Source organism: Oncorhynchus nerka, linkage group LG27 (genome assembly GCF_034236695.1).
Source record: "Oncorhynchus nerka isolate Pitt River linkage group LG27, Oner_Uvic_2.0, whole genome shotgun sequence".
Classification (NCBI taxonomy): domain Eukaryota; kingdom Metazoa; phylum Chordata; class Actinopteri; order Salmoniformes; family Salmonidae; genus Oncorhynchus; species Oncorhynchus nerka.
This window is the reverse complement of record NC_088422.1, coordinates 42,946,277-42,959,409: the sequence shown is the minus strand read 5'-3', so window position 1 is coordinate 42,959,409 and position 13,133 is coordinate 42,946,277.

Genomic DNA, 13,133 nt, shown 5'->3' with positions numbered 1-13,133 from the left:
CAAAACTGTTAACCAAGGATACAAACCCTCTATCCTGTAGCAATAGACTTTGTAACATTTCCTACACTGTTATTAGAAAATATGCGTTTGCCTTGTTTTGGTCCCAATACACAGCAATCTCCAACATTACTGACATTGATACGGAAGCAGAGACAGAGGGAGAGAGCACGAGAGAAAAGAGAGAGAGTGAGAGAGAAAGAGCACGACTGTACACATTGATATGTGAGGTTCAGTGTTTATAGCAGATGAGGACGTGTGTATCTTGCTACTCAGAAAGTAGCCTGCTGTATGTGTGGTCTTGGACATCCCACAGTTACTGGCCTTCAACTTCCTCTTCTCAGAGCCTCACTGCTGCCTGTCTCAAAAGCTAACCCCGGGAGGGATTAGGGCCTAGATTTAATGCGGAAGATCTGCGCAATAGCACAATTTTACATTTAAAAGACAATGTTCCTGTGTTCGCGGAGACTACATTCATACATACATATGCACACTGCATATGTCCGGCTCGATCGGGAATTGCCCAACGCGGCTCTTCCTCGATATGGATTGAATCTAGCACTAGGTGTTGGAGCACAAAGACATTAATTGTTACTGTATTAAAATACATCAAATTGGCCATATCTATCTGTCTTTGCGTGGCCTGTTTTAATGCAAATTAGCTCGAAAAAAATTAAGTGAAGTGAAGTGAATTAATTGAGCACAGTGAAATACAGTGAATTCAAAAATGTTGTATGAATCATTGATGTATGGTTCTGCTTTAAAATATGTTTATGACCCAGGGGATAGATAGGCCAGTGGACAGAGAACCATCCTTTAAATACCATGGATATAGGAATATTTATTATCTGGTATTTGAGGATGATTTCAAACCATTGTGCCAGCAGAGGAGGAAGTGGTGGAGCAAATGTAGTGCACTATATAGGGAATAGGATGCAATTTGGGATGCATACGTAAGAAGAGTAATATACGAGGGCTATGGCAATCTTTCTTGGATAGTTGACAAGCATGGATAGACATTAAAACTTTGAGATTGCAAAAGAGAGACGTGTAAATGAGAAGTTGGTCTGGCCCATATTTAGATGAGAGCTAGGGGCTTTGTCCCAAATAGCTCCCTATTTCCTATTTAGTGCACTACTATTGACCAGGACTCTGCTCAAAAGTAGTGCACTTTCTATAGTGAATGCAGTGACTGTAATATATTATACTGAAGGCAGAATCAGCGAAGCGAGCGCTGACTGCTCTTCGTGGTTTGACTTATCATCCTGGCCAACGAAGCAGCCATTTCCATTTCTGTGAGTAGAAATATAATTGCACAAACCAAGACATCCATCTCACACGCTCTATTAATTCAAACCTTCTGTCGTCACCAATGAGTAAATAAGACATTTCCATGAACTTTCATCCTATTTTTAATGTATGAGTTTCTCCCCCGTTGACTGCGTCCACTTTTTATCAAGATATATTGTATGCCTCCCAAATGACACCATGTTCCCTGTATATAGCACTACGTTTGACCAGAACCCTATGGGGAAAGGGTGTAATTTTGGACTCAGCCACTGCCTAGTTCTCTGCTCTGTATGCTCTGTGTTGGGGATGCTGATTGAGTTATGATGATTGATTGATGCAGCTCTGATTGCTCTTCATGTTGGGAAGTCATTGTATTTTGGGACGAGGGGGAGTGCACACAGATCTCATATTGTGTAACCTCGGTCTTAACTTTTCACAAAGTCATGTCTGGACCAGGGCGTTGCATTTTCAGTAGATTTCTTTAGGTAGATTTACATAGCATACTACAATAGAAAGGGAGATTTTAGAAGTGACGGCTATCACTAATGTAATTCTTTAGTCAGGTTGAATATCCAAATGTCTTGATAAAAGTATTGTTTAAAATGCTAATTATGATAGTGATAAGGTTTGATGTCTCTGGTGATTTTAGTACTAGGAGATACTAAAGAAAATAGACTGGAGTAGTGTACCTTTACTTAGAATAGCCATATATCTTGAGAATTGACATTTAATTGACATTTTAAACTTGCTGTAACTGAACTAATATCACGAGCAGTACAGTATGTTTCGCACTGTACAATATTGGTACTAACAAGTGGAAAATGTTTTTAAAGTGTTATTTTTCTTTCCAGTAAAAAATTTATCCAGTTCTAACCAATTTGTGTCTTCGTTGTTTCTTTGTTGGCTGACTCACCTGAATCTGTAAATAACTTGCTCGTTTTACAATGAACTGTCGGGAAATAAGCGGCACAATGATAGATAGGTGATTTATCCATCCAGTCCAGCATCTCAATTTATCCTCAATTATCTGTTGCCTCTCTGCCTATAATACACAATGGTTGATAAACTATTTGTCTCTGGCGCACACGCACACACACACACACACACACACACGCACACACACACACACACACACGCACACACACACACACACACACACACACACACCTCTGGCAGACTTTCCACAGTCTGGCTGGTCATCAGCTGGTGCTTAAAGGTTGTCAGCTCATAGGAGATGTACTTAAGTGTGACTCTTCACAGAGCAATGCTTGTAAACAGCAGGCAGAGAATAACTGAAGGGCAGTGGTGGAAAAGTACTCAATTGTCCTACTTGAGTAAAAGTAAAGATACCTTAATAAAAAGTGAATTAAATACAAGTCACCCAGTAAAATACTACTTAAGTAAAAGTATCTGGTTTTAAATGTACTTAAGTACAGGGATGGAAAAGTACAAAAAATGGTCATGTAAACGTAAATGCCCTACATCAAATTCCTTATATTACAGTTTTTTTCCAACTGCTTACAACTGTCTCCTTTTCTTCAAAACTCTACACACAATTCCCAAAACTGCACACACAAAATGCAAAATGCCTCACATCTCCTTCAAAATGTAACACTGCATTCAAAATGCCATAAACACATGTCAGAATGAAGCATTTGCATCAAATGGCAAACACTGCTTTCATAATAGTACATTTTTGGATATACCATGTAAACACTGTTGTTCTAAATCTAAAGCTCTTTGGTCTTTCATAGGCTTATATCTACATTTCAATACAATGTTCTACAGTGAAAGTAATCTGCTGAGAGGGGTAACAAGTACACTGTAAACACCAATGGAAAGTAGAAACATAAAATATTTATTAGGTCACACATTAAAGATGTATACAGTAGCATACAACCAAACCATAAACATATGTAAACCAAAAGTATATTCTTTAGAATACAGTAAAGAACACAATTGTGTGTGTGGGGTCCCGGGGGGGTGCGGGCAGTCACCAGTGCTAAGTTACGCTACATCTCTTCTCCAGCCTGGGTCTGGCCACAATACTTCGTCCACATCACAAGATAGTTTTCTCTTGCCAAACATCGAGGGAAGTATCTCCTAGCATGGCGTATCCAACCTTGGACAGAGGCAACCTCTATGTCCCCACATGTGTCCTCCATTGCCTGGAGAAGCGTCATGCGGCATAGGGTTGGCGATCATACACTTTCCAGCACCAGGCTGAGAAGAATTCCTCTATGGGATTTAGAAAAGGTGAATATGGGGGTAGGTACAAAACTACAAATTGTAGATGGGTGGCAAACCAGTTTTGGACCAGAACAGCCCGGTGAAAACTAACATTGTCCCATAAAACGACAAATCTAGCAGGCTCCTGATCTGGACAAGCATTGTGTAAATTGCATCCAGAAAAGTGAGCATATGGCCGGTGTTGTACGGACCCAGTGTGGCATTGTGATCGAGGACCCCATTTTGAGTGATGGCAGCACACATAGTTATATTACCCCCACGCTGTCCAGGGACATTGGTATTTGCCCTCTGTCCTATTACATTTCTTCCGTGGCGCCTGGTTTTGGTGAGGTTGAAGCCAACCTCATCCACATAAATAAATTCATGGCGAATTACATGGGCATCCAGCTCCAATACTCTCTGTAACAGACAAAAGGATATACAGATGAGTAAAGATGGTATGTATGAAGTACTGGAAGTAGTGTTGCATACATACCTCTACAAAGTCATGTCGCATATTCTTGACTCTGTCAGAGTTTCTCTCAAATGGCACCTTGTAAAGTTGTTTCATCATCACTGTGCCGTTGGAGGATGCGTTGTATGGTAGACAGGCTTACAGCATTGATGTTGTTAAATATGGTGTCATTAGTCAAGATATTAGTCAAGATATGCTCTCTTACATTACTGTAATGCTAAAATAGTCATTATTTAGTTGCATACCTGTTCTAATTTCTGAAGGTTCGAATTATGGACGCCACTGTAAATCGACTCAAGTTGGGCTGGACTCTCAGTCCAGCCTCTCTCATGGTCAAACCGTGGTTGATCACATGATCAACAAGTGTTGCCCTAATCTCATCAGAGAAGGCTCTCCTTCCTTATCTTCTTTGCCCTCGTCCTCTTCTTCCTCTTCCTCTCCCTCCTACTCCTCTTGCTCTCTGTCCATTGTTGGCATCCATTGTTCAAAACAGGTCATCTGACCTTTGACCTATTTATAGGCCTATACTACAGTAAAGCAGTGATTGGTTAGTGATCAGTTAAGCTATTAGTGTTTGCACATGTGAGGAGTGTGTGTGTGACTTGGTGAATAAGTGTAGCATTTTGATTGGTTGTGTTTGGAAAAGGAAAGCAAGTCACTTCCTGTTAGATTTTTGTGTTTTAGGTAGAGGATTGTGTGTGGTGTTTTGAAAAAAGTGTTTTATGCAATTGACAACTGAATCAAAGGCTGAGAAATAGCTTATGCAGTATATGTGTTTTGTGAGTCCGCCAGATCAGAGGCAGTAGGGATGACAACACGTTATATTGATAGTTGTGTGAATTGGACCATAACTCTCTCCTGCCTCAGCATTTAAAATTTAACAAGTCATTTTTGGTGTCAGGTGAAATGTATGGGAGTAAAACATACCTTATTTTCTTTAGGAATGTAGTGGAATAAAAGTTTTAAAAAATCCAAAAAATATAAAGAGTAAAGTACAGATACCCCCAAAACGACTTAAGTAGTACTTTAAAGTATTTTGCTTTACTACTTTACACAACTGTTGAAGGGAGATGGAGGATGGAGCTGCTGAGACCAACACTGCAAAACAAGAACAAAGTGATGGTGAGCACTCATGGGATTGGCTGGCTGGCTAGAGTCTTTCATTAGCAGGTAGAGGGGAAAAAGAGAGAGGGAGTGAGGGAGGGAGAAACAAGCCATGACACGTGATGTAGTCTGGATCTGGGCCACTCTCTTCCCTCTGTCGTAAGCCCCAAAGTTAACATTCCTCAAAGGGCACACGATTGGATTACATGACATTCTCAGAGTGTTGGTGTTTAATTGGTGTTGTGGCTTTTGGCAACACATTTGAAAAAGGTCCCCAGGGATATTAAAAAATAATGAGTCAGGGTTTTCCATTAGCTCAGAGTGTTTTCTGTGCCTCGTCAAAGACGTTCAACCACACAGCGAGAGTGATTTCCTATGGATAACTGTACAGTATCTGTACACAAACACATCTCTTTACCTGTACACATACACGTGCATCTCTTTGTTTGTGTGTGCGTGTGCACTTCCATTTGTGTTCTTGTATGTGTGAATGTCTGCATGTGTGCCTGTGTGTGTGTGTGTGCCTGTGTGTGTGTGCCTGCGTGTGTGTGCCTGCGTGCGTGTGTGTGTACGTGCCTGTGTGCATGCATGCATGGCTCAGATTGGAGTGAAGAATGGCATTTATAAGCACTTTTATAGCAGGTATGTCTCCTAGGTTGTAGGTTTCACCAGGCATTTACAGCCTGTATGAATCAGGGACAGTAAGATGGGTGATCATATGACAGACTGCTTCAACCTTTCTGCTGTCTTCACTGATGAAGGGTGCTATATTCCACACTACACTACCTCCTGCCTCTCCCCCCGGGCCCCAGTCCTACCAAGGGCACTGCTTCATTGCACTTTCCTCATAGAATGCGGCCCCAAATGACACCATATTCCCTATATAGTACACTACTTTTGATCAGACCCTGGTCAAAAGTAAAAGGAGCCATGGGGTCCTGACCCTCCAGGTCCACTTCACACCTCACAGCTGAGGAATGGAGGCCATAGAGAAGGCTTTATAGTCCTGTAAGACCCTTAAATCTGAACCCTTTATACTCAAGGGAAATGGCCTATATGGATCGGGCTAAATTGAAATGTTTCTTATAGAAGAAATATGCAGAACTACGGTAGCAATTGAAAGGGATCAGTTTGGAGATTATATGAAAATTATTAGACCAAAAGGTGATGAGAACAGTTCACCTGACACAAGACTGAATCCAGACATTACACTGCTGATTTTATGTGAGTTTTACATTTACTGTACCTTTCGCTGCATTTGTTGATAACGAAATCTATAATTAATCTGGATACATTCAGTAACATGATAAGAATATTCCTGGAAAATGTGGGGTGGGTGCAACATAAGACAAGAACAAAAATACAATGGTTTGAGTGAGAGGACTAACTTGTGACTCCAAGTGGCCACACATCTCTCCAAAGTGTGCAATTTCAATGCACCGTTTTGACTCATAGTCTTCAACTATAAGATGCTTTTTTGAGCTCTCCTAGCTGTGCCGTTGATGAACTAGAGCAAGCACACTTGTAGTTGTTTTGTTTGGAACACAACCCTGCATCCCACCATCACAAAATGATTGTTGTTCATTGCGCAATCCAAAAATGGTCCATTATAAAATCGCAATCTGGGTCAGGTGGGTATCATTTAAAAGCCAGTTCTATTTCCAACATGGCTAGCTAAATTATAAAATATAATATTACAATCTTACAATGTAATTCAGGAAAAATATTATAATTTTAGTGGATACAGAAAAGAGTCATGAATGCATTCAGGTACATGTGCTGCGTGAATTTTCTTCTCAATAGACAGACTCATTGGGGCGGTTTCTTGGATACAGATTGAGCCTAATCCTAGACTCAATTGCACTTTTAAACTGGACTAACTGAAATGGCATTTCTCAGGTTTAAAAAAGTCTCCGACTTGCCAAGGTAGATTTAAAAAGTTTGATTTCCAGAAGGATGATTATAGTTAATCTAGATCTAAATGAAGCCTTAAATTAAACCTGGCCAGAGGCAGGTTAAAAATCTGATTAATGAACATTGACCCCCAGGTGATTTAAAATGATTATTTTCTTAACTTTTACCCTTTTTCTATCCCCAATTTCGTGGTATCCAATTGGTAGTTACAGTCTTGTCTCATCGCTGCATCTCCCGATACGGAGACTCAAAGGTCGAGAGCCATGCATCCTCCAAAACACGACACAACCAAGCCACACTGCTTCTTGACTCAATGCCCACGTAACCCAGAAGTCAGCCACACCAATGTGTCAGAGGAAATACCGTACACCTGGCGACTGTGTCATTGTGTATGCACCCGGCCTACCACAGGAGTCGCTGAGGCACGATGGGACAGGGACGACTCTGCCGGCCAAACCCTCCCCTAACCCGGACAATTGTGTGCTGCCCCATGGGTCTCCCGGTTGCAGCCGGCTGCGACAGAGCTTGGACTCAAAACTGGAACTCTAGTGGCACAGCTAGCAACTGCGATGCAGTGCCTTAGACCACTGCGCCACTCGGGGGGTGGCCCCCAGGTTTACCTTGGCAATGGAGGAAAATGGATTACCCGGACTTCTTCAACGATGATCAAAGAGCACCACCAAGGCCAGACAGAAGGGCGGTTATAGACAGAAGGTTATAGAATGATTTTTATGAAATCGATTTCTGTAACGTTTCCGTACAAAAGAAAATGCAGCTGACATTTGTTTGTTTGAGCCAAGGACTTTGTCGGACTCTCTTAGGGGAATGCCCATCCCTCCTTCCCTACAGGGGCTGTGTATGCGATATGTGAACTGAAAGACAATTACAGTACATCAAGATCCCCGATGCTGTTGCCCAAGCCAACTACAAGGTAGAGTTCATGGGAACTTCCCTGGAGTCATTGGCTGTATAGATGGATGTCATATTCCCATCAAGTGTCCCTCTACAGCAGGTGCTGAGGAGTACAGGATGAGTAAATACTGGTTCTCAATCAATGGACAAAGTGTGTGCACTCACAATTTGCAGTTCTCCAACGTCGTTGCACATTGAAAGGATTTTCCCAAACTCCTCTTTTCATGCTCAGGAGGAAAACATAGTGTGATCTTACTTGGTGACAGTGGGTACATACAGTATGTACAGACCAACTTCTTGTTCACCCACTTTCTTCATGCAATATGACCTGAGCAACAACAGTACAACCAAGCACATATATGCACCAGACGTGTAGTGGAGCGCATGTTTGGTGTATGGTGTCTCAGAAACACATTGCACTTCCAACCAAGAAGATTCTGCATTGTCATAATTACACATGTTAAATGTCCAACCAAATGAGGAGAGGAACGGTCCCCCATCTAAACTGTCCAAATGGTCATCATCGGGGAGGCCTTACAGGGGTTGCTGGCTATCAGTGATCCCGGTCAACAAGTCCCCCAGCTCATATGCCTCCGTGTTTCCACTGCTCCAGAGTCCAATGGCGGCGAGCTTTACACCAATCCAGCTGACGCTTGGCATTGCTCATGGTGATCTTAGGCTTTTGTGCGGCTGCTCAGCCATGGAAACCCATTTCATGAAGCTCCCGACGAACAGTTCTGTGCTGCTGTTGCTGCCAGAGACAGTTTGGAACTCGGTAGTGAGTGTTGCAATTGAGGACACACAATTTTTAAGCGCTACTTGCTTCAACACTCGGTGGTCCCATTCTGTGAGTTTGTGTGGCTTTCCACTGTGCGGCTGAGCCGTTGTTGCTCCTAGATGTTTCCACTTTGCATTAACAGCACTTACAGTTTACCGGGGCTGCTCTAGCAGGTCCCGAAATTTTACGAACTGACTTGTTCTACTGCCAATGTTTGTCTATATAGATTGCATGGTTGTGTGCTCGATTTTATACACCTGTCAGCATCGGGTTTGGCTGAATTAGCTAAATCCACTCATTTGAAGGGGTGTCCACATACTTTTTTATGTATACTGTACAGTGAATGTACAAAACATTAGGAGCACCTTCCTAGTATTGAGTTGCATCCTCTTTTGCCCTCAGAAGAGTCTCAATTTGTCGGGGCATGGACTCTACAAGGTAGAGTGTGGAAAACCCAGCAGCATTGCAGTTCTTGACACACTCAAACCGGGGCACCTGGCACTTACTGCCATACCCCGTTAAAAGGAACTTCAATCTTTTGTCATGCATTCCCCCTTCTACAATGTAGAAAATAGTACAAATAAAATAAAAGTCTTGACCAGAAGTGTGTGTATATATACATATATATTTTATACTGTTTGGACCTGAAAAAATGCCCAAGGAATCCAATGACAGAAAAATCCTTACATTGGATTTGTTTCCTTGGTTAAGATTTTAGATCAGTACATTATATAACAGAAGATGGTTTTGAAAAACAATCAATATTTGAACTTATGCAGGACATTTTCATCAGCAGTACAACATCGATTTGAGTGGTGTCAATGGGGGCTGCTATCTAGGTATCGGAGGTGAAATTCTGAGAATATGGATGTACTCCACCTACCACCACTGCTGAGCTCAATAACCATCCTTCACCCTCCCTGAAGAGTGTGTATGATAGATGCCTGATGCACCCCAGCAAGCATATGGATGTGTCACAAATGGCACCCTATTACATATATAGTGCATTACTTTTGACCCATAGGGCTCTGGTCAAAAGTAGTGCCCTATGTAGGAAATAAATGAGGATGCCATTTCAGACTCAGCCATTGGTGAACCTGTCAGGGCCCTGTCGCTCCCCCACCGCACACTAACCGTTCTCCCACCACTCCTGTACTTGGGGTTTCGAAGGTTAATTGGGTTGAACCCAGATACACATCATAATGGTCAGATCAATCATCAATCAGGTCTTTACTGTGTGGGGGTCAGAGAGGGGAGAAGAGTACAGAGAGCAGAGCTCAGTGTGTGTCTCAAATGGCACCCTCTTCCCTACATAATTCACTACTACCTTATGAGCCCTGGTCAAAAGTAGTGCATTATATAGGGAATAGATTGCCATTTGTGACAGGGCCTCGGAATAGTTTCGGACAGAGGGAATTGAATGCTTCTACAGTGTTATCATGCCCTAAAGCCATCCACCCTCACTAGTCCTCACAATCCCTCACTGATATAAAAATATGTTATAGATATATTATATTATAGAGCAGGGGTAGGCAACAGATTTGAGTATTTTTTCCCACAAAATGGTATTCAGCTAAAAGTCTTTCATTTAGGAAATCTGTTCACCAAGTACTCCCATTAAAAAAAGAGATATGGTCATTTCCCAAGATTTTTTTGTGCTTAGTTGTGATCACTTTGCAGTGTAAAAATGATTCAAATTATGTTCCGGCCCCCGACCATCCGCAGCTGAATCTAGTTGCCTACTGCTGTATTAGAGGCACAGCTTCCTGTACTGGCTGGGTTATGAGCTTCAACAGATTGTCCAGTATACAATACCAGACTGCCATATTTCCACATCACTTTTCACACACATAGGCTGAGAGTGTCACGTTCTGACCGTAGTTCCTTTGTTTTGTCTTTGTTTAGTATGGTCAGGGCGTGAGTTGGGGTGGGCAGTCTGTTTGTTTTTCTATGTTGGTTTCTGTGTTTGGCCTAGTATGGTTCTCAATCAGAGGCAGGTGTCGTTAGATGTCTCTGATTGAGGATCATACTTAGGTAGCCTTTTTTCTACCTGTGTTTCGTGGGTGTTTGTCTTCCGTGTCAGTGTTTGTTCGCCGCACGGGACTGTTTCGTTGATGGACGTTATTTTGTCTTGTTCTGTTGTTTTTATTAAACATTACGGACACTTACCACGCTGCGTTTTGGTCCTCCGATCCTTCTCGCTACTCCTCCTCAGAAGAGGAGGACGAGATCCGTTACAGAGTGTCTTACGTGATATTCCCTGCCAGGTATAATCACATAAGACACCAGCCAGCACTGAGCACACAGACCAATTCTTGCTAATAAAGTGGACAAAATACATTTTTATTGGTCACATACACGTGTTTAGCAGATGTTATTGCGGGTGTAGCGAAATGCTTGTGTGCAGTGTGTAAGCAGGCAGCACCATGTATGACTTTGTCCCAAATGGATCCCCTCCTCTCAGCATCTTGACCCACATATAGGCCAGGCCGTATGGGCCCTGATCAAAAAAGGTATACTATATAGGGAATAGGGCACCACTTGGGACAAAGATTGCACAGCCATTTCATGCATGTCATAGCAGTGCTATAGCCTACTGTAAGTGTATTTTCCTTTTTATTTCCAGAACCACAATTAATGTCAGTTCTCACTGGATAAGATTCTCAGTTATCTGAACCAAGAGAAGTCAGAGCAAAACCCCTTAACCTGGACATTCTGCCTCATTCCTTGTTCTGACCGGACATTCTGTAGCGGTTGCTACCGGCCTCTTATTCCATTTATGGTTCTTCCAATCTCTACAACCCAGCCCTAGTTTACAGGTCCATTTTGGGGCACCGTCCACCTCTCTTGCCATTAGGATGGTAATAACTCTATGTGGCACTGGAGAGAGCGCGATGGCCCACAAGCACAGACCCCTGGGAAGGGAGGACACTGACGCAGTGTAATAAGCCATGGACACTAATGCTAGCATTCCGTAAATATATCTACTGCAGTGCAACCTCTGGACCTCAGGATACTGCTGATGTAGTTACTATAAGGAAAATGGGATTTCAGTCCCTTTCATTAGGCAAATCCTCATCGATCCAGAAGACTTTATCCGACTGTCAGATTATGGTAAAGACCGGCCTTATCTTCTAATATATTCATATTTTATTCTTTGTTTTTTTCCCCCAAACTTTCACTCTGTTCATGTTTTATTCATTCTGCTAAATTATTACGTGAGGTGATGAATTTCCTGTGTTGTAAAGTAATTAGTTAAATCTACCATGAATTGGCCAGTGTGTGTTCAACCGACTTTTAAATCCTTAACAACCGTGTAACTAACTTTTACTGTTAATCCTCGCCCCAGGCCAGCTATGTAGGAGAAAGCTTCTCTCTGGTCTCCCCTTGATCTCCCCTGTAGTTCTGAACGTCAGAAGTTAGGCTTTATTACTAAGTTCCTCTTTTCCGCAAAGGTAGCTATAGTTCTTTGTATAGAAATATACATTCTTTATAGACCCCAAGGATAGATATACTGTTAGCTTTCCTGTTCGTTCAGTGTCTCTCTACATTTTTGATTCTATTCCTCTCCAATATGCTCAGTCAGCTCTCCTCTCTCACTTTGTAGAAACCTGCCTCTATGGCACATTACCAGGCCCAGGGGAGGGGAGGAAAACAGAGATGGAGAGAAGAGACAAGAGAACTGACAGCTGAACTGACTGCTGCGGAGTCATTTTTTTCTTTGAGTTGGTCTCAGTTTGTTTCTTTTCTAATGGCCAGCGAGAGAGAGTCAACAGTTTGCAGGGCATCTTGACTCACATATACTCCTGGCTGATGCAAGACATGACATCTGGGTCTAGTTGCAAGATGGTTTTAAACATTTTGAGGGAAAATCTGAGATCGGAAAAGGTCAATGACTCTGGTGTCCTGTCCTATCTAAACCCAATGATTTTAATGCCGTCAGCCTGTCACGCAGTATGAATGCTGGTTGAACCCCACCTCAGACTGTCAGCAGGATTCAAATATTGAACTCAACATGAATTAATTCTTCATACCACTTCACATATAACACATATAATTGGTTCAACACATCATTTATACACTTAATGTAAGAAGGTATTCTGCTATGTTGTCTCTGTCGTTCCAGCTGAGCTCATTCACAGGTTTACGCTCTGATTACACTACTCATCTACCTAATCAGGGTGTTTTAATTGCTTGAGAGAGAGAGAGAGAGAGAGAGAGAGAGAGAGAGAGAGAGAGAGAGAGAGAGAGAGAGAGAGAGAGAGAGAGAGAGAGAGAGAGAGAGAGAGAGAGAGAGAGAGAGGTGAAGAGGAAAGTTGCTGAGGTGGCTTTTTCAACTCTGGCCTGTAATTGGGAAGTGACAGAGCTGGAGCATTTTCACACATCAAGCGTCCAACAGAGCTGTGGCTGCTCACAATGAACCCAGAGGCAGGA